Raw genomic sequence first — 26,283 nt, 5'->3', positions numbered from 1 at the left:
TGACTGCTTTTACAATATAATATTTCCAAGTATGTTTCCATTCATTCTTACTTATTCAACTATTTGTTCTGACTTGCCTCGAGGACATTTTTTCCTGTTTTAATAATTTTTCCTAAGATTATATAATCTAACGAAGGCATGACAGTTCAAATGTAGGAGCAGATACAGAAATAAGTCAAAGAAAATTGGGATTGAAAACAGATATAAGTTCAAAAAGAAATATTTAAAATCAGGTATTTGGCCAAAACTAGGAATTAAAGTCAACCTATATATCTCGAATATATTTAAAATATATAGGTCATAGGAATTAGGATAAACCTACTCAGAAACACTGGCCTTTTATTCAATTTATTCCCTAGTAATAGAAAATATAAGTAATGATCAGAATTAATTTGTAGGACCAAGTTTGAAAATAAACATGTGATTATCTAAGAATCCACATGCTGTCCTGTGTTATCATCTGTGTTTGCTTTTCTCATTAGGATAAAAGCTCTTTTGCATGGGGAGCTTCTTTCATTTATTTTGTCAAATCTATCACCTCTGCCAAGAAGCTATCACAAGGATTAAAAAAAAACATTGTTCAATAACTCACAGTCTAATTAATTAGTTAATTAATTGTTATAGTACATGAAATACCACAAGAAGAACAAAGCCAACTTTAGAACTAACTATACCCATAGCGAATAAATGAGCAATAGATTCCAAAATGATGCCTTTCAGTGTCAAAGCAGTTACTAATGCTTCAAAATTTCTCTTAATTTTCATCAAGCTTTCAGTATGTTCCCATACACTTCTTTGGTTTTATGGCAATAAATATATTTTCTCTCATGCTTTATGCTTCTAAGTTAAGATGAATAATCAATTCCTTCTGAATTGAAAATACTGAATGCAGCTGAAATGGGATTCTCACATTAAGCTTGCAAACCTCAGTGTAATTCTAAGAGATGATCAAATTTAAAGTATATGTGCTTTATAGAAAATTAAGAGGAGTCATACTAATACTGAGTTGTTGGTATGATGTTTTGTTTTTAGTACATTGTCAGAAATTCTGTCCAATAGCCTTCCAATGAGTATCTGTGTTAATGAAACTTGCTGCCATTCTTTAAGACATAGATATATCCTAATACTATTAAAGGTTAACATGGGTGGCAGTGTCTAAAAGTGATAGAGAGGTTCAGAGAAGAAAGAGATGAGGGTTATTTGGACAAGTCTTTATCAAAGCGATAAACGAGCTAGGTTCAGGAATAACTGAATACAAAATTTCCACTGCAGTATCTTAATTGTGGCTAATATAGCTCTTTTACTCATTTACATTTTGTCATAAATATCATGATTTTTAAAGATTTTCCTTCTGAAAAAAATATAAACTTATTTCTTAAAATATTCTTGAAAAGGTTTTATAAATACAATTTTTGTTTGGTTTTATTTGTAATATATTTAGAACAGTCTACGGGAAAAAGTAAAATTATCTAGGAATATCTATGTGTGAATTTTATTTTTATTTTTTATTAATTTTTTTTTTAAATTGGAGTATAATTGCTTTACAATGTTGTGTTAGTTTCTGCTGTACAATGAAGTGAGTCATCTATATGTATATCCCCTCCCACTTGGACCTTCCTCCCACCCCCGACCCTGATCCCACCCACCTATGTCATCACAGAGCACCGAGCTGAGCTTTCCGTGCTTTATAGCATGTTCCCACTAGCTATCTATTTTACGCATGGTAGTGTATACATGTCATTCCTAATCTCTCAATTCGTCCCACCCTCTCCTTCACCAACTCGTGTCCACGTGTCTGTTCTCTACGTCTGCATCTCTATTCCTGCCCTGCAAATAGGTTCATCTGTACCATTTTTCTAGATTCCACATATATGCATTAATATACAATATTTGTTTTTCTTTTTCTGGTTTACTTCACCCTGTCTGACAGACTCTAGGTCCATCCACTATGTGTGAATTTTAAAACTTCCCATTTCATTAATTTTAACATTCTTGTAACTACTAGCTTTTGACCCTCTGTTGTGTGTCAGGCACTATCCTAGCAACTGAGGATACAAGAGATACTTTTCCTAAAGATCCTAGAGTCTATGAAAAGATAGAGGATATGTAAAATAAATAAATAAAATATAGAGCAGAGTTTCTCAACTTTGACATTTTTAATATTTTGGGCCAGAGAACTCTTTGTTGTCTGGGGGCCTTTCCTGTGTACTACAGGATTTTTAGCAGCACCCCTAGCTTTACCCACTAGATGCCATGATCTTCCACAGTTATGAAAACCAAAAATGTTGCCACATATTACCAAATGTGCCCTAGGGGACAAAATTTCTCCTACCGAAAATCGTATAGAGCTATATGGAGTATACTTTAATACACTGCTTCTTGAAATTAAGATAATGGGCTTCAGATTATCCTCTCTGTAATTAAGACTGGAGTTCTACTAAAATATTAATATTGTTCATATCAGAGGAATGGCATAAAAATAAACAAATAAAATATATTTAAATATGTAAATGTATGTATTTATGAAACTTAAAATATAGAAAGGACCTTATTAATTCCTAGAGACTATATTAATAATTAAAGCTCTTGCATTTATTGTCTCTTCTTTTTTACCATCTCTAAAATATATAATATTTTTGTTATCACTGTGCAAACATTTAAATAATTATTCCTTTCACACTACATTTCAATCACCTGAATATGAAGTATCTAATGAAATACTGACTGATAATAGTCATGATACCAGGAATTGAAATGGTCAAGTTACCAAGTAATAAAGCAAGGTAGGTAATAAATTGGTTATTTTCTAATAGATTTTCCTCACTCTGCTTTTCAAAATATGTCAGAGTTTTACGTTTTATTCAGTGCTGCTAAGGTGTTTGGGTCTGTTTTTAATGAGCAATGCATAATAGTTTCCATCTAGGTACAATCTCAAAACTACCCACCTTCAAAAGTATAATTTAAGAAACGACATATGAGAGAAAGCCTATTCCACTCAATTCTCCAAAATTAACACTGCAATCCACATTAGCAGGAAATGTATATGTGGACCTTTTAATATTCTATTTTTGCTCTGTCACCACAATCCCTGCAACACATACAAAATGAGTCAATGTTATTGAATTGCACACTGGTGCATGTGCCCCTTTTAAAAAGTGCTGTAGGAAACATACGAGCAAAATTCTTGTTTGGTCCACTGTAAGAAATATTGTTGAGGATGATGTTAATTATATTATGTAGTCTGATTTTTATGATTTCTCAAAGGTAAAAAAATTCTAATATTAAGTCTGTAAAGTAACTGGCCTTTTGATATCATAGGCATTAGCTACTTTGCAATTAACCTGAATTCTTTTCACTGATGGGATTCGTGGAATAATAAAAACAAAATTGGTGCCCTAACCATCTCATGTAATAGGTTTGCATTGTACTGTATTACCCTTATTGCTAATGACATGATATGGCCCTACTTTACTATTACTTATCTTTGTTATTTCAACAATGTTATATTATATCCTATGTGTCTCTATATTTACCCTATGTCTTTCTGAACCGAGAATACATACAAATAAACTGTCTGTTCTAGAAACCTAAGATATAAATATGTATTAATTTGTATAAATGAGAAAATATGTTTTGCTCCACACATAAGGTTTAATTAAATATTCATCTGTCATTTCAAATTTAAACTTTACTTAAGAATCTTTGACCCAAATAACATAAACAAAAAGAATAACAGTAAAAACAACAATAAAACCATTTCTTGAATTTCTACAGCATCCTACGTCTCAACTTAGCAACTCACTAGTAGGTCAATAGAACTCAGAACCTTATCAAAGCCACATCCTTGTCACATTCATCTTCAGTTTGTTCCAGCATCCAGTTCAATTTTTGCCTTATTAGATTCCACCCTGCATATTGCTGCCTGATACTTCCTTTTAAAATGACTTTAAAAAAATTATTATAAAAGCAAAGAATATTTGAACCAGAAAATCTAAAAAGTATAGACAAATTTCTTACATGTGCATTAGTATCTCCAAACTCTCTTTTATGAAACTTTGTGCTATGACGAGATAGGAACACATTTTTCATAGAAATTATAGAAGCAATAAAGGCAATCCTTTGTAATTTCCCCCCACATTCCCCATTCTTTTTTACATTAAACACCCTCCCTCATTTCTTTTTAATGACTACAAATTAGTCTACCTAATGCACTTACCATAATATGTTTAATAACTCTCTCATTATTAGGTGATTTAAATGATTCAGCAATATAAGCAATGCTTTGACTGTATCTAACAATTTAAATTTGAACAGATGAGGTCCAAAGTTTAAGTTCTTGAAGTGAAATTGTTGAGGCAAAAAACAAACCAAATACCAATATTCTGACAGAAGATGTCAAATTGCTTTAAAAGCTGAAATCATTTTTTATTACTTTTGCACCATATTATTCTTGTTACTGTAACATATTTATCATATTGCCACCGGCTTAAGAATCACTACTGATTATATGATACCAAGTCTAGACTCCTTAACTTGCCATTAGAAAATGTTTTGTGCAGACTTACGTGTACAGATTCATCATTTTATCCTAAATGTTTAAAACAAGAAAGCTAGCTTTTATAAACATGTTTTACCTTTTATTTTGTTTTCTGCCTGTACTCATTCACATTGTCACTTCGATTGTGCCTCCATACACTATCAAATAAAATTCTGTATTTATATTAATCTTTATCGTGACTATAACCCCAAACCAATTTAAAATGGAAAACAACTCAAATCTTATAAAGGGAAAGGGCATGACCTCCAATTTTATACACTCTATGATAATTATGATATAAACCTAGAAAAGCTATATTATTAATGATGATAGTAAGAATTATAATAGACATTTTATTTAGTGGGTGCTTATATGGTAGGTACTATGCAAAGTGCCTAAGGTCAACTCAAAACTTCTCTGTGAAAGGCATCCATTGATTGACTGATTCACAGATTGCTATTTACTCAACAATGTGTATTCAATTTCTTATATGCAAGGCTACGTTCTAGGTCTGGGCTGCAGTACTGAATAAAACAAAGTACTTCACACATAGATTTTACATTCGAGAGAAAATTTAGTTTATTATCTACACATTACAGGCAAAGAAATGAAGGCTTAGAGTGTTTTGATAACTAGAACATTTCACACTGAAGCTATACTGCACTCTTCATTCTAAATGTTAACCCGATCACATGTCTATTGTCAGGAGTTTGAACATCTGAATATCAGCTTCATTCACATATCCACCTCAAGATTACTATTACAAAAAATATTCTTAGTTCGTTCTCCTTTGGGAGAATAATCACTTATCAAAATGATATGAAGATAGCTAGCTAGTTACCTATCTAACTCTATCTACCCATTTATAAATATACATATATAGCCCTATTGTGTGTATAATACAGATATGAACCATTTAATTTAGTCATTAATATATAATATATGCACATTTGCTGATTTTTATCTCAGCATTACTGTAAACCACCCAACATGTAATCATCGCATAGTAAAGATGAAAAAGCTCAAATAAAATTTTTGAGTTTATTTTTGAGAAATAATTGATAAGTTGGTTTTAAAATACTGTCTCTCATTTCAGTTTTTTCTATTAATAATTTCAAATGACAGACTTAAAGTTTTGAAATCCATTTCTAGGAAGAGAAGAAAACATTTTGTTTTAAATTCTTTTTCAGTATATTTAAAAACAGGCAGCATCCACTAGACTAGTAGCACCACTAGAATCGCAAGGCAGGAACCATGTCTATATATTCTTTTCTGACTCCACAGTTTCTAGCAGAGTATCTGACTAGAAGAAGCATTTTAAGGCTACTTTCTGGGAAATCAAATCTTATTTATATTTTGCTCTGTGTCACTTGTCTGCTCATCTGATACAAGAAGTGGAAACCAGAAGAAGTAGTGATGATAGGTTCAAAATAAATATTTAAGTTTCAGTTTACCAGGCCAAAAACAAACATTTGGGCAGTGATTTTTAAACTGATTAGCTCCAAACAATGAAAGGAAAGACCAAAGAAACTTTCTCAGTAACACTAATAGGAAAAAAAAAAAAAAGATACAAATGTTACCTGGGTAATTGCTTTAAACTCAACAGGAGACCTTGTTGAACTAAGATTCTAGAGAAAAATACTATTTTTAGAGAGGGCATCTGTATGTGGTATTATCATTCAATGCAACTCATTTCAATGCAGAATTATTTCCTCAGCACAAAATCTATTTAAATTAATTCAGAAATGTTAGAAATAGATTTATTTTCAAAAATACTACAAAAAGTGAAAATATGCTCTGTGCTGTTAAGAGAATTTATTAAACCTAGAGGGTAAAGAGACACTAAATAATTTAGACTGGCACATATTTCTGTCATAGCCCCCAGCATAATAAAAATACATTTATTAGTCCTACAAACATGTTACTTTTATCTGTAAAGGAGTTTTGTAACTCTATTCATAGTCACACAATAGTTAAAAGTATCTAATTTGCAAACATCTACCAAGTGTTATATTTTAATACTGTTATCAAAGTGTCATTATGTAAAATATATATATAAGAAGAAAATATTGTATTGAGAGGGAGGTAGATTAATGATTCAATTTGAATGTGCTACTGTATTTGATCATCTTTGTTATCCACCATTTTAGCAAAGAACTATTCTTTAAATTAATCTATTGATTTGTACAAAAGAAAAATCAAGTGATTCAATTATACATATACACGTATCTATTCTTTTTCAAATTATTTTCCCAATTAGGTTGTTATGGAATATTAAGCAGAGCTCCATGTGCTATACAGTAGGTCCTTTTTGTTTATTCATTTTGTATATAGCAGTGTGTATATGTCAATCCCAAACTCTCTAACTATCCCTCCCTCCCACCATTCCCCCTGGTAATATGTTCTCTAAGTCTGTGAGTCTGTTTCTATTCTGTAAATAAGTTCATTTGTATCATTTTTTGTTGTTGCTGTACACCTGAAACTAACACAGCATTTAATCAACTGTACTCCAATATAAAATAAAAAGTTAAAAAAAAAAGGAAAATCAAGAGAGGTTTATAATACCATTTAAACAGTTTCTTATATGTAAAATACACATATAGATTACATTAGAGATATAATTTGAAGATATATTAAAATACATAGAGAGCAAATTATGTTACTATGATTATTATTTAGTGTAAAAACACTTTCAAATACCCATTGATGCCATTTGAGATAATTAACTTATATGTTGTTTGTAAAATGGATTACTGTTTATTATAAAAAAATGCTATTATAAACTATAGTGAAGCATAAACTAATAAGTTAATATTACTCATAATCACTTTACCCAGAAATTTATTTTTTAACATGCAAAGAAATTTTGATTTTTCTACTTTTGTTTCTATAATATAGGTAAGTTAAATTTTATTATATGTAATACATGCAAACATCATCTATATCGTTAAAGTATTAAAATTTCTGTGTTTCCCAATATATATATTTTTTAAAGAAATAATATTCATACAAAAGAGTCCTCTTTGTTCTGGTCATTATCCCATTTCTTCTCTTTCCAACCTAACGTTTAGCAGCATTTTAAATTTAACATATATGCCTTCCTAACATTGTTGTTATGTATTTACTATCCATGTACAGTGTAAAAATATACTGTATTGTCTTCTTAAAATTTCCCTTAGTGTTATTATCTGAATATATATTTTGTACTTTGCCTTTTGTATTCATTTTTTAAAAATATCAACCCAGGTTCATATAGATTTAGTCATTACTTTTTACTGTTATATAAAACACACACACACCACCCCACTAAACCTATTTCCATTGTTCTGGTGGTATAAATACAAGATGCTTCCAATCCTCCATTACAACCTCGCCAAAAAGAAATTTTGCATGTTTTCTTGTGTAAGTGTGAAAAATTTTCTTTGGATTTCATGCCTAACGCAGAATTCCCAAGTCTTAGGATATGTATGTCTTTAATTTTGTTAATTATTGCTGAAGACCTTCCCAAAGTGCTCTAACAATTTGCATCTCATCAGCAAAAATGCAAGTAGCCTATTTTGCATCTCCTCTTATTTTGCCCATAGCATATGCTAAGAAAATGTTTAAAAACATCTTGTATAATTTTGTTAAATTTGAAAAGGTATTTTATTATTCTTTTAGTTTATATACTCTAGATTATTGGTAGAAGGAAACATCATCTCACATATTTATTAGCCATTCAAATCACACATTTTGTGAACTGACTGCATGTAAGTTTTTCGCTTTTTTCTATTGAATTGTCTTTTTTAATGAATTTTAGACATTCTTTATACATTATTGATACTAAAATCTTTCAGTTTCTTTCATTTTACTTTTTTAACTTTATGTATCTTTTGTCAAAATGAAATGTTAACATTAGCAATTTTATTAATTCCCTTTTTAATTTTTTGAATTGAGTGTCTTATTGAAGAAATTCATTTTTACTTAACATATACATTTCTCTCTATATTTTTAACAATGTTAAAGTTTTATTTTATTTTTCTGTCTTTAGTATTTGAGAAATATATTATGTACAGTGTGAGGTTAAGAACTAAGAAAAATATTTATGTACAGTGAGAGGTGAAGAGCTAATTTCATACTTTTCCTTCTACATGTGACGAATTAATTGCTCCCAAAGGAAGATATTATATAATAAAGGTTTTTGGACTAATTTATAAAGCTAATTCTGTCACAAATATTCACACATATGTGGTTCTTTTCTGTCAATTTTTTTATATCTATGTCGATATCATACTGTTTTAATTAATATTGCAGTATTACCCAGGATTTGATCAAGCCAACAGAAACCATGCCAAATGGGAATTATTTGTAAAGGTGGCAGAACTGAAAGGGAATGGAGAGGCAACCCAGAGTTTGGCAACAGCAGAAAGGCATTACAACCCCCAAGAATGGAAGGAGCCATGGAAGAGCTGGTATTTGCAAGGTCCTGTGGTTAAGATGGTAGGAACAATTTGGCCTGGGTTTAGCTAGAACCTTGGGGAAGATGCAGTCACTGCCAGAGATGCTGCCTGGAAGTAGAGAGAAAGGAGCAGAAATAATCCATCTTCTACCTGACTCCCACTCTTTAGTCTTCTGTAGTACCATCCATCCTGAAGCCAGCCTGAAGCCAGTAGGTAAGGTGGCCTGGGAAATAGGGTTTAATTTATCAGTGCAAATAAATGGTGGGCAAAATAAATTCCAATATAAAATAAATCCTCATATAAGATAATGTTAAACCATCACCCTTTCTTAGTCTTTCTTATACAAATTGCCTTTGCTTTTAAATTTAGCTCGATTCCTTTATGTGAAATTTAGAAGTCAATTGTCAAGTTCACTAAGTACATTTTAAAAAAGTAAAGAATAATTTTGTATTATAATTTAATTAATACATAAGTGAATTTGGAAAAATCCTGCCATATTTATAAGGGGGTGGTATGGCATACTACTAAGATCAAGAATACTAGCAAACGTTTATGCAAATTCTACCACTTACTAGCTGTGTAAATGACATATCTCTGCATCAGTTTTCTCACTTTTAAAACAAGTATAATGGTAGTATATAATGTAAGCTTTTTTTTTTTTTTTTAATAAAAATGTGTAAAGCACTTAGAACAAGGCCTGGTATACGGTAAGCATTCAATAATACTGTCATTGTTGCTGTTGTGTTATTACTATTATCATTAAGGATTTTTTTTTTTTTTGGTTTTCTGGTTCATTATGATGACATCACTATTTAATCCTTTATAATTAAACAATATTTGTATAGAAGACTTGTATATCTTAAAAATTATTTTTATCCTAACTCTATTTTGAATTCTTGGTAAATTTCATATTATTCACTCCCAATTTACTAATTTTTGAACACTGTCCAGCCTATACGTTTTGTATATGCCAATTTTTACAAATTTCAGTATCTATGGTTTTCCATTCCATGTTTAATAGATTGCTCTTTTCCTTATTATATGTATTTTAAGGTTTATTTTGGTTTCTTACCTATGGTTCCTTTTTTAGAGATTAGATATGAACATGTGAATGTTCATGTAATCAAACTGTTATTGTTATTTATATTTTACTGGGAGTAAACTTGTGGTGCAATGCATATGAGTGTGAGTGTGTGTGTGTGTGTGTGTGTGTGTGTGTGGGCTGTCTTCTTTAGTATCAGTATTCCTTTTCTTTTTATTTTGTAGGTTCATTTTGAGTGGGAGTTTGTGTGTTCTTTCTTCTTTAACTGTACTTTGTTGTTTTCAAGTTACTTCCTCCAAGCCCCTCCACATCATGACTTTTATTGGCAGTAGTGCCTCCCATTCTGTAGAAATACAGAGACATCAAAGATCCGGCCACTGAGCCAGTAGGCTCATTCATGGCACAGATTATGATTAGTTTACTGCATCTGTTTCTTTCTGCTTCTCTTAATAATCAGACTGAGGAAAAAAAAGAGCACAGGCATAACTCAGACATTTTTCCCCCTTAGCCTCATTTTATGGTTGAGGAAACTCTAACCCACACCTTAATCATATAATAGGATGAAATCCAGACACTTGTTTCACATAAATTCCTTGTTTAGACGTTCTGACAAAATTAAAAAAAAATAAAATGATAAAGAAATACTATACTAAGAAAGGCAGGCAACATAATGGGAAAAAAAGTGATAAATTTACTCCTGGTGAAATAAATTAATACTGCAATCTGTTGGAGCATTACTAGTCATAACTTTCCCTCATGATAAAAGTTTCTAGATTCCCCTGCCTGCTTTTGTGTGAGGAGTTCAATATACTTGTGACTTCACTTCTAATTAACATTTTAGCTTTCTGTTATGTATCTAGAGATAGTTATAATTTTTAGTGTACTTTCAATTATCTCTGTTCTAATTTTATTGATCATAATTTTGTGTTTAGAATGGAGAGGTCACAAAGTCCATGTGTCCATTGCATACACAGTTTCTAATGCTCACAGCAACACTGCAAGTGTTGGGCTGCACCCCGCAGGCCTACAAAGGCCTGCACTTGCCCAACTTTTAGACCGAAGAAAGAGCCCAGAGTCAGTAACAGAGACATCAGTGGTTTAGTGGATGGGGGAGCTTACATGTCTGAGGCAAGGTCATGGAGCAACGCTCCACCACGTATGGTGGACGGTGGGCAGGACATGTTGGCAGGCTTCGCTCCTGAGGGGAAAGGGAGCTTGCCAGTTATAGGGGGAATTACATCAGTTCGGCTCATTAGTTATCAGGGAAATCAGCCGGGGGCATACCCCTCACCACCCCTTAGAACAGCTATCACTAGCTAGGGCCTGGGGCAGGTACGTAGGAAGGTCAGTCGAGTGAGTAGGGTATAGGTGAAGCAGGCACTGGTCGGGCAGGGGATGGACAGAGAGCAAGAGAACTGCCATTTTGAGTGGCCTGACCATATAGCATAGCAAGGTAGGTGTGAAATCATGAAGCAGGTGCCTAATATAGGGTTTGAAGGTTGTTTTGTTTGATTCCAAAACTCATGCTCCTTCCATTTTATCTCCGATTGTAGGGACAAGGAGATTTATTTTCATCTCCTCTTTGTATTTTGTGCAGTTGGTAAAGCACAGTGAATGTGGGACATGGAGGGGAAGGAATCAGATAAATCTGAGCTCAAATACAAAGGATACGAGTAGAAACTGTGTGGAACCTAAGTGATGGCTTATTGTCAGAAAGAAACTCTCACCACTATCAGTGCTTTTGATTGGGGTGATGGACATAGATGAATAGGATCGTGGATATGCAGTGTGAGAATCACTTTCTACTACAGGTTGAAAGCATCTCAAAGCCTGTCCCTGAGGCAAACCACATATTCTAGTGCCTGAAGGGCCTGTTTAATGTATGGTAGAGATAACTGCAGTTTCTTTGAACATTAGTGCCATCAATATGGATAGCACATGTTCACTGACATGGGAGTACAGAAGTTTGATTTCTCTAGCAAATAAATAAATAATACAGAACTTGAACCTGAGGCTCCAGAAACAATTCTAAATAACTTATATTATAAATAAGAGCAACATTATTAAAGTAATTACATAGCCTCTTGATGTAACCATTCAAATAGCAGATACTAATTTAACAGTGTAAATTCTATCACGTTTGTTGAAAAGTTAATTTTTAGACATAATTGTATATGTTCACATTTTGTGAACAAAATTTTGAATAACATTTTTTTTTTCAGAATGAGGCTAGGACTGTGAGAGACAAGAGCCAAGTGCTACAAATGTGATCGAGCTCCATCTACAATGACCAATTTTCCCAAGAGAAAAGCCACCATTAAAAATTTATAGTTTCTGTGGTTTGCAATTTTTCATTTTGACTACAAACTGTCATTCTCAGTTTTTCTTTTAGTTTACCAAGGCACATTGCACCAAATTTGAGACTGTATCTTAAAGCCAGAAAACATAGTTTTGCTGGTGTGAAGAAAGAATAACCAATTGCTTACAAAACATACTATGGAGCTATATGAATCTCCTATTATTCTTCTATAACACCACGTTACCCTGGAAAAGGTTGAAATATGTCAACTATTAATTCAGGAATATGTATACACTACAGTCTCACTACAGATCATCTTTCCTATTCAAATTTCCCTGCTCTCGTCAAGATTAATATTGTACCAAATTGGCATACTGCTCTTTTCATTATTACTGTGACATTCAGTTTTGCCAATGAGTTCTTAGATGGATGGAGTAAGTTATCTATGCTAATTAATGATAATAAAATGCTCTTAAATGTTAAATCATGTTCTTGGTGTATTTAATACAAAAGCCTTTCCAAGGTGCTCTTGGAGAGTTTTTTTCTCCCCCAGTGATCACCTCCGCTCCCCTAAATTAATGCATCTGGCATTTATAATCCTTCTTCTCTTCCTCTTTTTTCTCCACATTTTTGTCTTCAGTCAATTAACTTATTTTTCAGAAATATGCTAAGAGATACATCAGTTATCTGTCCCTGTGTAACAAACCAGAAAACCGTGATGGCTAAAAGATCAACCATTTATGTATCTCATAGTTCTGCAGGTTGGCACTGGTCTGGACTCAGCTGGGTGCTTCCCCTAATCTGGGCCTGACTCAGCTTGGGTAACTCATGTTCCTGCAGTCAGTTGACAGTCCGGCTGCAGGTTGTCCGGTCCCAGGCGACCTCACTCATGTGTCTGGCTGCTTTCTGGCTGTCAGCATGGAAGACGGAAATTATTGGGTCACCTCTTTCTCACCATTCACCATGCCTAGCCCAGGCTGGTTCAATGATGGCTTCAGGATTCACAGAGTAGCAAGAGAGGCCAAGTTCCAATGTGCAAGCTCTTTAAAAGTCTCTTCTTGTATCTTGTCTTATCATTTCTCAATAGCGTTTCATTAAAAGTCATTGCCGCAAAATCTTCCACAAGAACCTATTTTGCTAGGTATCTCTGTTGTTACTGGATACACAATTTATATGATAATAGTGGGCAGAACAGAATCTAACACGTTAGGCAGACTGAGTAACTTTAGAGAAAAGATGAATTACCAGTTTTAAAACTGCTATATCTGTGGACTTTGCATGCCTTATCTTATGTAAAATCACAAAACTCCTGTGAGGTAGGACATGTTACCTTGCTCACTATGCCAATGAAGAAACTGAAATTCAGATTCTCTTGCTCATTAATATAGACAGTGTGAGTAACAGAGCCAGGATCTGGACAGAAGGATGTCTTGTGCTAAATGCTGTTGTGTTTTCCATTTGTAGCATGCTGCTGTAAGTAGTAAGAACTTTTAAATGACACAGAATATTCAAACTTCATTGAAGCTATAGAGGGACTATCCCCATCCAACAAACCAAGTGCCAACTCTGCCTAAAGGAAACAGTTAAACTCTAGCATGTTTCTCAATGAATCAGCAGCTGTCTTTAGCTCTCATTAACTGCCTCAGGGACAAGCTAAATTAAACAAAGTAAAAATTAAAAATAAAATCATTGCTGAAAACTTTATAAGTAGTTAGATTGAAGACTGTACTTAGTACTATTCTTAGATCACTGACATCATATATTTTTTTTACCCTGAAAGTCTTGGTTGGATATCCAAGTCCAGAAGCCACCTGGTAAGGTGAGTGTTCTTTTGCTCCTACTTGTACAATGTCTGCATCTGTCTGCTGATACTTCTCAAATCTTGCTGCTTATTTGACTAATGTTTTTGCTTTAGGCTTAAGAACAGTCTTGGTCCTTGAAAATCACTGCTTCATCTACTTCTTTGCAGAGGCCACGGCCCAAAGTGAATCCTTCCAACTTCCTCACCTCTTTCCTGAGCATCTGCAGCTGTAGTAAGCATTCCGAACCAGGAGTAAAGGAACTCTAAAAGATTTAGCAGCTTGTTTTTGATTTCTGGTCCATATAATTTCCAAATACTCATGCTGCTTTCATGGAGATCCAAATAATATCATTATGAAAAAAATAAATAAATAAACTTTCTTTACTAGGATAAAAAGACTGTATTAAAAAAAACTATGAAAAAAGAAAATAATAAATCTATCTTCTTATTAGCCTTAATCTTTGGGAGATATTTGTGGTAGCCATTGACTACCTCTCAATATGTGCTATGTAATATGTTAATAATAGTAATAAATACAAGTAAAAAAATTTCTGCCAACAAAGAATATTTCAGTGGTAACAGATGTAAAATAAATGTAATAGTATATGAAAAGCAAAACATTAAAAATGTGTACAAGGATGAGTTGGCATAAATAAGAAAGCAATTCACTTTTTAGAGTTTATTGGGAGAATTACTTGAAGAATGGTGATTTCTGAACTTACTCAAACAAGAATACAGTTCCATTGGAAAAATGGGAATGAGAAAGTATGTTCTAGTGTAAATGAAATCATAGAAAAGAATGAGCACGATTTCAAGATATTAGAAGCAGTTCAGGTCTAAACAGTAAAGAATTCGCTCATTTTATACCATTAGGCATGATATAAAGACTAAAGTTAAATAACTCTTCAAAGTTCTACACTTATTCTTTCCTCCTGTATGTGCATGCAGTTTTAACAACTGAGTTGATGAGTATTTTCAAAACTCACTAAATTTCTATTTTGTTTGGAGGCTATTATATATAATATTTATATATGCACATATACATACATGCATATTTGTGTGTATCGTATGTATACATATACACACATACATACATATAAGTATATACAATATATGCATGTATATATGTGTATATATATAAATATACATGCATACATATTTAAATTCAGTGATTACAATCTGACTTTACTATTTTAAAAATTTTGTTTCTCAAATTATTGATGAAAACTTTAATAGTCTTAATAATAGAAAAATAAATCCTATTAAAACCGTTTTAGTTTCTTTAACCTATTTCAACTCATTTCAAGTGAGCAGCAGACTAAAATGAAACCTTCTGTGGACTGAATTCTAAACAGACTCATGCCTGTATTTAAAAGTTGAGGTGGTGATTTCAAATGCTGTACTCTTTCCATAATAAATGGACACATAGGAGTATCAGTTAAGTTGATCTTGGGTCACTCTAGTTCCCAGGAAAAATAGTGTCATTTTTTTTTTTCCTGACAACATGCTAACACATTAAAATACAATTAAAGAAAAGAAGAGGTAAAATCATTTCTTTCATACAAATATAAAATGAATATATTTTAAAGATATTATTTATATAATTAACTAATGACAGCTCCAGTAAGATATTAAAGTTTGTTTAAAAGACAATTCAATATGGCAGGAACCATTTACATTACCTCAATAAGAAAACATGGGCCACCAATTTCTCCATAAGTTAAATTCTATCTCTACATAGTTCCAAAATAGACTAAATCTATGAAATGAAAAGACCCCTACAGAATAAGACACCCCCTAAGGGTCTACTAGACACTGTACTCGTTTCACAGAAACAATTCCAAGTAATCTTTTTGCCTATTTTATTCTTTTATAATATTTAAAAAAATATGTTTTCATATTTTTGGGACAATAATATTTAAATCTTATTTAAATGACAACATCTCCCAACAGGACAAAATAGCTTGTATTACTTTCCCAGAGGGTTCTTTTTACACACAAGGCAAAGGAAAATCTCACTGTTGTGGCCTCTGCCGTTGCGGAGCACAAGCTCCGGATGTGTAGGCTCAGCGGCCATGGCTCACGGGCCCAGCCGCTCCACAGCATGTGGGATCCTCCTGGACTGGGGCACAAACCTGTGTCCCCTACATTGGCAGGCGGACTCTCAACCACTGCGCCACCAGGGAAGGCCCATACTATACTTTTCAATACTTCAGTTAGTTATTTAAAGCAACTTCCTCCTAAATCTCAAAGCAACACCTCTACCTACATCTTTGTAATAAAAAGTTATTCACATGGGCATACCTGTCCACGCGAGAACATTGGAAAAAATATTCTTTAATTGCAGTGACAATATAAATTGAGCCCCATTATCCAAAAGGAAGCATATACAATAATTTCTACTGAAGAGCATATTCTCACTCTCAAGATGTCTTTTTTTCCCATAGCATTCTGGTATTATCATTAATATACTAACTTATTTAACACTCTGAGGATTCTAAAAAGGATTCTGAATTTTATTTTTCTAGAATTGTTATTCCCTATAATTTATTTTATACTTTCATTGTTTTGGTCTCAGTTTTTCATTGAAAATGTTCTTTAAATATCAAGTGAACCTATGCTGTTCACTTATAGTTAAGTGTAGGACACACACAAAAAAGCTAACTAGAAACTATGTATAAGAAGGAAGAAACTTGTTAACTGATGAATCTCAATATAATGACTCATTTACTCTAAGAGTTTGGGGGAAAATTACAACTCTCAGAAATACTAGATTTCTGTGCCTCTAAATTTCTCTAGAAAGAATAATCAGATTTCCAACCTAAAAGACATAAATATTCATCTCAGATTTCAATGGGGAAAGGAGGGTTCACCATGTAGGTGTTACTTAAATTCATTATTTTGATTTGAGTAGTCCAGACTTCCTTTAGGTTATATAGTTTTAGTCTTCAGAATCCCTCGGGTGCTTCCTTTCTAGTTAATTCTAACTACTTCCAGTTTTCATTTGCTTATGAGAAGTGCCTTCTCCCTGACTGTCTGGCATGGTAAAGAGGACGGTAGGAACAAATTTCCAATTGACACATTTTAATGAGGAATGCCACCTGAGCATGAACATATTTTACCTTACTGACAGTAGTGTAGAGAATAGTTAGGATGGAGATAACCTGGAGAAAGGGAGTGTTTAGCATGTGATTGTCATGGCCCAGTTGGCAAGTGATAAAGGCCTGCAATTAAGGTAGAGGCAGTGAGAATGAAGATAATTTCCTTCCATTCTTTTTCATGTGGATGTTGAATTAATTGGGTCCATGTAAAAGCCGATTGTTATTAGGTTTCTAATACATAAAGTAAAATATTCCATTGTGAGGAGTGTAAGGACAACGTATAACTAAACTCTAAATTCCTATTACCTAAAACTTTCCACTGTGCTTGTTCTACACAACAGCTGTTTGCCCTCTGGATTTATCCGTTTAAATAAACAATTTGATACCAAGCACACTGTGTTTTTGATTATGTAGTTAGTACAAGAGCATTCAATTCCAAAAGAGCCCAGAGTACTTAGAAATAAAAAATTCTCAGATTTATCCTGTACTTTATTTTATACATATTCATTAGGACAGATGACATTTTAGCAAAGCTTCAGCTAGGGATTTCAAACTGGATTTTAATGAATACAAATTGAAACAAACATGGCATCTTACAGTTAATTTTCTTTAGTAAAAAAGTAAAACTATAGAGCAATAAAGTGAGATTTCTAAAAATTAGGTTTTTTAATCATTTAATGTAAACAACAAACCATAACTCTTTCTAGTTCAGCAAGATGAATAAAAAAAGTACTAAAAACTGTAGGTATTATTTAGCAGAAAACTGCTAATTTCATGAGCAATTATAACACATGTAGGTAATGCTCTCTAATCTCACTGTAATTATATTTCATGCTTCACAGAAAAATGTAATCACTACAGATGTAGAAGAAAGACTATTTATCACCACAGAAAGCAGGTGGGCGCAACCTAGGTATCAGAGTAGATGTGTTTATCTTTGTGCAAGACCTTTGAAGGTCAAAAATTTCAAGGCTGTGGTGAAAGAATCACTTATTTAATACATTATTGTGAGCAGAAGATATTGCCAGCTTAAACTGCTAGTAAATATAGTGTTTCACCAAAATTAATTAAGTTTAAAAGTATTGTCATTGCCTGTAAATATGTCTTTTTTTTTTTTTTTTTTAATTTGTTGGTTTTCTCCCAACTGTGATTAGGTAGAATTCTTGATACGCCTATTCACTAAAAAATGTAGATTTGCCTAAGGAGAGACAGATGTTTCCTCATTTTATTTTAATGTTTATATTATTAAGATAACAGACAAATAAAAAAGAATATTAAATATAGTATTTTGTAGAAAACTATTATTGTATGATATTAGTTTTAACTTTTGAGGTGAGAGACAACTTAGTAACTGAAACATGTCTAGGATCTTAAGTCATATTGTCCTGATTTCTGATTTTCCAAATTTTACAGTTTATTAAAGAAGTGCACGGTAAAATGTTATGATAACCTCTACTGACAATGGGTAAAATGAAAAGCTCAAGGACTTTGAAGGCAAGCAAATATATTCTGAGTAACTGTGAATTTTAGATAAACCCACTCTAAGACTTGTATTTGATAATGGTTTCCAGGAGACAGTGCTAGTATTCCCTTTGTTGTGGGGAATTAAATAATGAAATAGATTATTAAGTAATTTTAATAATCTATTTTATTTCAACTTATTAAAATTATAATGTACAATGTATAATACATATAAAATATATTAAAATAAAATACTAATTTATTTAAATAGATTAACATTTATTTAATAACTCAGTATCTGTTATATAATAAGTCAGTGTTTAACTCCTATCTACCACCTTTTCTCCCTGATCTTATATAATCATTTGACTTACAGTTTTTAGTCTGTTTTAGTTTTCACTCATTAGTTAGGTAGGCTTTTTTTTTTAATTGCACAATATACCAGGCATATTTAATAACAATCAATGTAGAAGCTTATTATTGATTATTGATCATGAAATCATTGTAACTTCACTTCCTGTAACATTAAAAAAGAAAAAAATTACAGTAACAGAAGGGTAAAATGGAAGGGCAAGAAGAACTGTGTAACATATTATTTATTAATTGTCTCCTAGGCAGTTGCAAAGAAAATGATCTGACAGAGTGCCATACCATCTACTGTATTCTATATACCTAACTACTTCAGACTCTGCAAAGAGCACTGGATAAAGAGAAGTTTAGAAACAGTGAACAAGACAATCTGAAGACTATGACATTAACATGACAGAGAAAAAAAGCCATAGTTAGGTGAAAAAGATAGGGATCTAAATGCACATACCTCAGTGCTGACCTTTCTTTAAAATACAGGAAAATGTGACTTAATTTTGTTTCTCTGGAAGGTTTACCAGTAATTATATTTTTAAGAATATAAATGATTAAAAAGTATTCAGGAAATAGAAAAGTCAATCCTCAAATTCAGAAGGAATTTCGAAGGACCTCAAATCATCAAAATGATCTTGAAAAAGCAGAGCAAAATCAGATGAGTCACACTTCCTGTTTTCAAAACTAACTACAAAACTATAGTTATCAAAACAGAATGATACTGGCATAAAGATAGATACACAGGCCACTGGAATTGAACTAAGATCCACAAATAAATTTAGACATGTATGGCCAGTTGATTGTACACAGGAGAGACAAGTCCATTCAAGAAAAGTCTCTGCAACAAATAGTGCTGGGACAACTGGATTCTCAAAGGCAAAAGAATGAAGTTAAACCTCTAATTCATACCATATATGAAAATTAACTCAAAATAGATCAAAGAGCTAATTATAAGAGCTAAAATAATAAACTTTTAGAAGAACACATAGGTGTAAGTTCATGATCTTAGAACTTTTAAACATTAAAAACTTGTGAATCAAAGAAAATTATTAGGAGAGTGATAAGTGAATCTACAGAATGAAGAAAGTATTTACAAAACATGTATTTGACAAGGGTTTAATATATCAAATATGTAAAGAATTCCTACAACTCAACAACAACAAAATCCAATTTAAAAAGTAGGCAAAGGACTTGAGTTGATATTTCTCCAAAGGAGATACACAAATGGCTAATGAGCACATGAAAAGATGCATAACATCATCAATCAGTAGGGAACAGAAATCAATACCACAATCATACTCATTAGGATGGCTATAATAAATAATATTTTAACTAGAAAAAAACCACAAATAACAAAAATGTGGGAAACACGGAATCCTTATGCATCACTGATGTAATGTAAAATTGTGCACCCGTGTGGAACACAGTTGGATGGTTCCTCAAAAAGTTAAACATAGAATTACCACATGACCAACAATTCCACTTCTAAGTACAGTTGACCCTTGAATAACTCAGGATTTAGGGGCACTGACCCCTCACACAGTCAAAAATCCAGGTATAACTTTATAATCCTTCGAACCCACAGTTGGATTCAACCAGCCAGATTGTGTAGTACTATAGTAAGTACTTATTGAAAAAAATCCACATATAAGTGGACCTGCACATTTCAAACCTATGTTGTTCAAGAGTCAACTGTACATACCCAAAAGAAATAAAAAGAGGGACTCAGATATTTTTATAACAGCGTTTATTGTAGTATTATTTACAATAGTCAAAAGGTGGAAATGATCCAAGTGTCCATACAGAGGTATATGAATAAATGAAATGTGTAGTATATATTGGGTTGGCTACAAGGTTCGTTCGTTTTTTTTCTGTAAGATGGCTCCAGCAGCACTTAGTTGTCTTTAACTTCATTCGAAACGATTTCGTTAGATTGTATTGACAGCTGTCACATCAGCGTGCATTTAAAAAAAGACATCAAAACTGGTGAATTTTGTGTAGCTATTTTAATATTGAAGATGGAAGAAAAAAACTCAACATTTTCGGCATACTATAGTTTATTTCAAGAAAGATAAAAATGCAACTGAAACGCAAAAAAAAGATTTGTGCAGTGTACGGATAAGGTGCTGTGACTGATGGAACATGTCAAAAGTGGTTTGCAAAGTTTCGTGCAAAGTTTATCGCTGGACGATGCTCCACGGTTGGGTAGACCAGTTGAAGTTGACAGCGATCAAATTGAAACAATGACTGAGAACAATCAATGTTATACCACGCAGGAGATAGCTGACATACTCAAAATATCCAAATCAAGCGCTGAAAGTCATTTGCACCAGCTTAGTTATGTTCATCACTTTGATGTTTGGGTTCCATGTAAGTTAAGTGAAAGAAACCTTCTTGACTGTATTTCCACATGTGATTCTCTACTGAAACGTAATGAAAACGTTCCGTTTTTACAACAAATTGTGACAGTAAATGAAAAGTGGATACTGTACAATAATGTAGAACAGAAGAGATTGTGGGGCAAGCGAAATGAACCACCACCAACCACACCAAAGCCCTGTCTTCATCCAAAGCAGGTGATGTTGTGTATATGGTGGGATTGGAAGGGAGTCCTCTATTATGAGCTCGTTCTGGAAAACCAAATGATTAATTCCAACAAGTACTGCTCCCAATTAGACCAACTGAAAGCAGCAATCCATAAAAAGCGTCCGGAATTAGTCAACAGAAAATGCATAATCTTCAATCAGGATAACACAAGACCACATGTTTCTTTGATGACCAGGCAAAAATGGTTACAGCTTCGCTGGGAAGTTCTGATTCATCCGCCATATTCACCATAAATTGCACCTTCGGATTTCCATCTATTTTGGTCTTTATAAAATTCTCTTAATGGAAAAAATTTCAACTCCCTGGAACACTGTAAAAGGCACCTGGAACAGTTCTTTGCTCAAAAAGATAAAAAGTTTTGGGAAGATGGAATTATGAAGCTGCCTGATAAATGGCAGAAGGTAGTGAACGGAAGGGTGAATATGTTGTTCAATAAAGTCCTTGGTGAAAGTGAAAACTGTTTTTTATTTTTACTTAAAAAACCAAAGGCACTGTTTGGCCCACCCAATACATACAATGGAATAATATTCAGCTTCAGAAAGGAATGTATGATACTTCCTACAAAGGGGATAACCCTTGAAAATATTATGCTAAGTGGAATAATATATGAAAAATCTAGAATCGGCAAATTCATAGAGAAAGGCAGTTGTTTCAGGATTGCCATGGGCTGGGGTGAAGGGGTATGGGGATTTATTGCATAAGCGTTACAGAGCTTCTGTTTGGGGTGATAGAAATATTTTACATAGTAGTGATGGTTGCATGACATTGTGAATGTAATTAACACCACTGAATTGTACACATTAAAATGGCAAATTTTATGTTATATATATTTATCATAATAAAATTTTAAAAAAAATAGTTCAATTAAATACATGAGAAAGCTCTTTAGAGGTAAAACAAATCACATAAATTCATTGTTTCCGAAATGCTCTATAAAACAGGAGGAAAAAAATGCTCTTGAAAAAGGAACAGTACATATTCTCAGTAGCAAAAAATACAGTGGTTTATTATTTAGTTAACCATGGTCAATGGGCCCATATCCTTATACAGGTATCTCAAAAACAATTCCACTCAATTTTTTTCCTGGAAGTTTCCTTTAAAGAATAATATATTCCTAATAATCTGATTGTATATCTCTATACTTTCAAGTGATGTTTTGACAACTTGGAACTTATTAATGAGTTTTGAGGTGTAGTACAAGCTACTGGGAAATCACTAAAAAGAAAAAAATCACATTCTTTAGAATATAATTATTTCTAAAATCCTGATATTATTAACTGATCCATCATATATCTTCTAATAGAATACTATTCTACCTAGTTACTGAAATATTTATTTTAGTTCATGCCATAGTCAGTGGTCAATAAATGTTTGTTGATAAAAGTAATTTAAAGATAAAATGGCCCCTATAACAGGATATAGTTTTGTTGTCCAAAAAGCATGTCACAGAGCAATGTGAATGCTGTGGAAAGTTTTTTATGATGCATAATTAATGACAAAATTCTAGCCAATAGATTATTTGTTGAGACTTTACACTGAAACATAAACTACAAATATGTGTAAATCATGCCAAATGCATTAAATTGATGGAATGCATTAGATATGCCATGTCAACAGTGAAGGACAGAACTCTTTTAAGACAGTAAAGAAAATGATGTTCATTAATACTTAACAGGAAAAAATGCCATTTCCAATACTCCCTCTCTTATCTTTAAAGTTATGGTTTTCCATTAATAAATACATACATATATACATAAATCAAAGACAGATGAGATAGATAGATAGATAGGTATTTAGATATAGTTATAGATAGACAGAAATACCTTTATGTCATCTTCTGCTCTGGTGGCAAAGAAGCTCTCAGGTTGAGATGGATAAGCCATATGTATAAAACAGGCTAGGCAGCTGAGCCATACCTTGAAGGACAGATGCTCTGAAAGGGCTCCTAGGGCTGCAGTGATGTAGTGACTGTTAACTGAGTGTATAGATACACACTCACAAACCTACATGTGAATGTGAGAGTGGATGTGAATTAACTCATAGACTAATTTGGGACTGTTTTATTCTATAGCACAATCTAGCTTAAACTGAATGACATACATACAAAGAAATATTTTTTCTATTTCTGATTTTTTAAAAATGATTCACACATTTATCAAATTATGACTAAAATATCACTTATAGTCTCCTAGAGCCTGTTGTCTCATAGGTGCCAAATATGTTAATATTGGAAATGAAAGCAGGTATGGATGGTTTTTATCGAATCTACATATGTATTTAGTGGGTAATTTCAAACAACTCCCTAATATGTTTGGGTCATTTATATGCTTTTCTTCAGTGCAAACAGATACTGAACAGATTCTCTTACCAGATTTTCTTGTAGAAGCTAATACGCAGACACAAGGCTTGGATTTTTTTTCTCTCGTTTTCCTTTCTGGACATCACTCACAATCTGGGCATAAATTGTATTGCTCCTCTAAGCTTATAATTCCTCATTTTGAGATTCCAACCTCTTCTCAGATTTTATCTTAACCTCTTCTGTCCTTAATTTATTGCTAATTTCCCTATGCATATGCATGTAAAAAAGCATGTTTTATGTATATTTGTTAAAAGGTTTGGATTTTGTAAACCACCCTAAAGACCTTAAGGAGAAAAGCAAAATATAAAATATCATGTGTCAAAGCCAAAGTTATTGTTTGAACTTTTGCCTTCATGAAATGTCTATAAAACTTATGAAATTGATTAAGAAAAAACTTTGAATGCCTTTGGATAACTGTAAAAGAGATAGGAGAAATGTGGTTAAGAGCAGATGGAAGTAATCAGTCATTTGAAAACACAAGCATTTTAGTATTACATCTGCAAGCCATGTAAAAACTTCAAAATAAAGGATAATATAAAAAGTATTTTAAAGAGCAAACCATTTGTTTTTTATACACTTGATTACCAGAAAAATTTATCTAGAGAAATCTAGCAAATATTTGGATGGTTTATATTTGTCAATATTGTGGAATATATTAAAATCTCTCTTTTAAGAGTTACATTTTTTTAATTATTGGAGTTTGAATGTCTCTAAGACTGCATTTTTAAAAAATAAGCAATCAACTAAACTTTTAAGAAATTGGTATCTGTTTGGCCTTGTCCCAGGACACTCTGCACCATGGTTCTCAGTTAAGGGGCTGTTGACTGACATAGGGGCTATTGACTGACATAGGGTCTGTTTACCAATTTCCTGGAATGCCACAGCATAAGATCTGGGATGTCATTCAATTTCCTGTAAGTTGTGCAGAGCAAAGAAAGCACAGTCTATCCCTGGGAGTAAAGGGAGAGCCATTTGCGCTTAGTGCAGACCCTGTGCCTAGAGGCACATGTGGTTCCTCCCAGCTGCAAGCCAATCACTGAAAATCACACCCAGTCTTCAGCACATTCATCAGGCCGTGGGTACCACTCTAGAATGTTAATGAGTGTTAATGAGTCAATGCCAGTGGGGTCTGCCAGAGTGGGGAAAGCTTCTGCCATATTCAAGGCAGGCAGCAGCACTTTCTAGGGAAGATCTAGGAAGGAGACACCATTTCCTATGGATACCAGTGTTGTAGCAGCATACGTGTTCCTATGAAACTCTTTAATCTAAATGTTGCTGTGGATTTTATTTTATAATTAATTAAGACATACTGATGTAAAATATCCTGTAATTTACGTGTGTACAACATAGTGATTCACAATTTTTGAAGGTTATACTCTATTTATAGTTATTATAAAATACTGGCTAGATTCCTTGTGTTGTTCAATATATCCCTGTATCTTATTCATTTTATACATAATAGTTTGCACCTCTTAATTCCCTACCCCTGTCCTGACTTTCCTCCCTTCCCTCTCCCCACTGGTGACCACTGGTTTGTTTTCCGTATTTGTGAGTCTGTTTCCTTTTTATTTATTCACTAGTTTGTTTTACTTTTTGGATTCCACCTATAAGTGATATCATAAAAAAAAGAATCAATCACAAAAAACTGATACTTTCTAATTACATCAAATTAGTTACTGTTAGTTTCTAATCACAACTAACTTTCCTTGGGGAAGAGTAAAAACAATTATGGAACAAGAGAATCTTACTTTGGAAGCATGTCTTTGCATTGCTAAAAACATTCTTGGTTATTTAGCAATAAGTCTTAAGAATGAATCACAGAAAAAAAAGTGAATGAAAACAAAAAAGAAAATCTATATTTTTTTCAATTTAGTCTTAAGTTCAGATTGAAGTCAGTACCACAAGTATTTTCACAGACAAAGCTATGAATAGCACGATTATAGCCAGAAAACCAGAAGACTATGAAAAGCATCCACCAGTTAAAATTAGACACTCATCCCTCTACCCTCCTCTGCACTCATTCAGGAATATGGGCTCCCTGAAAAGGTTACAGGATGGATAACTCAATAGATACACCACTTGTTGCTGGTCAATGCATCCACCTCTGGTTGGATTTCCTACTAATGTCCACTCATCTAGTCTCATTTAATATGTCCTCTACATATGCTCTGCACATGCTCTGGAGTAAGATGTATCTCTTTTTTTGCCTATATATATATTTTTCAGATTATCTTACATTATAGGTTATTATAAGATATTTAATATAGTTCCTTGTGC

The sequence above is a fragment of the Leucopleurus acutus genome (genome assembly GCF_964270905.1).
Source record: "Leucopleurus acutus genome assembly, chromosome: 4".
Taxonomy (NCBI): Eukaryota; Metazoa; Chordata; class Mammalia; order Artiodactyla; family Delphinidae; genus Leucopleurus; species Leucopleurus acutus.
This window is presented reverse-complemented; position numbering follows the sequence as displayed.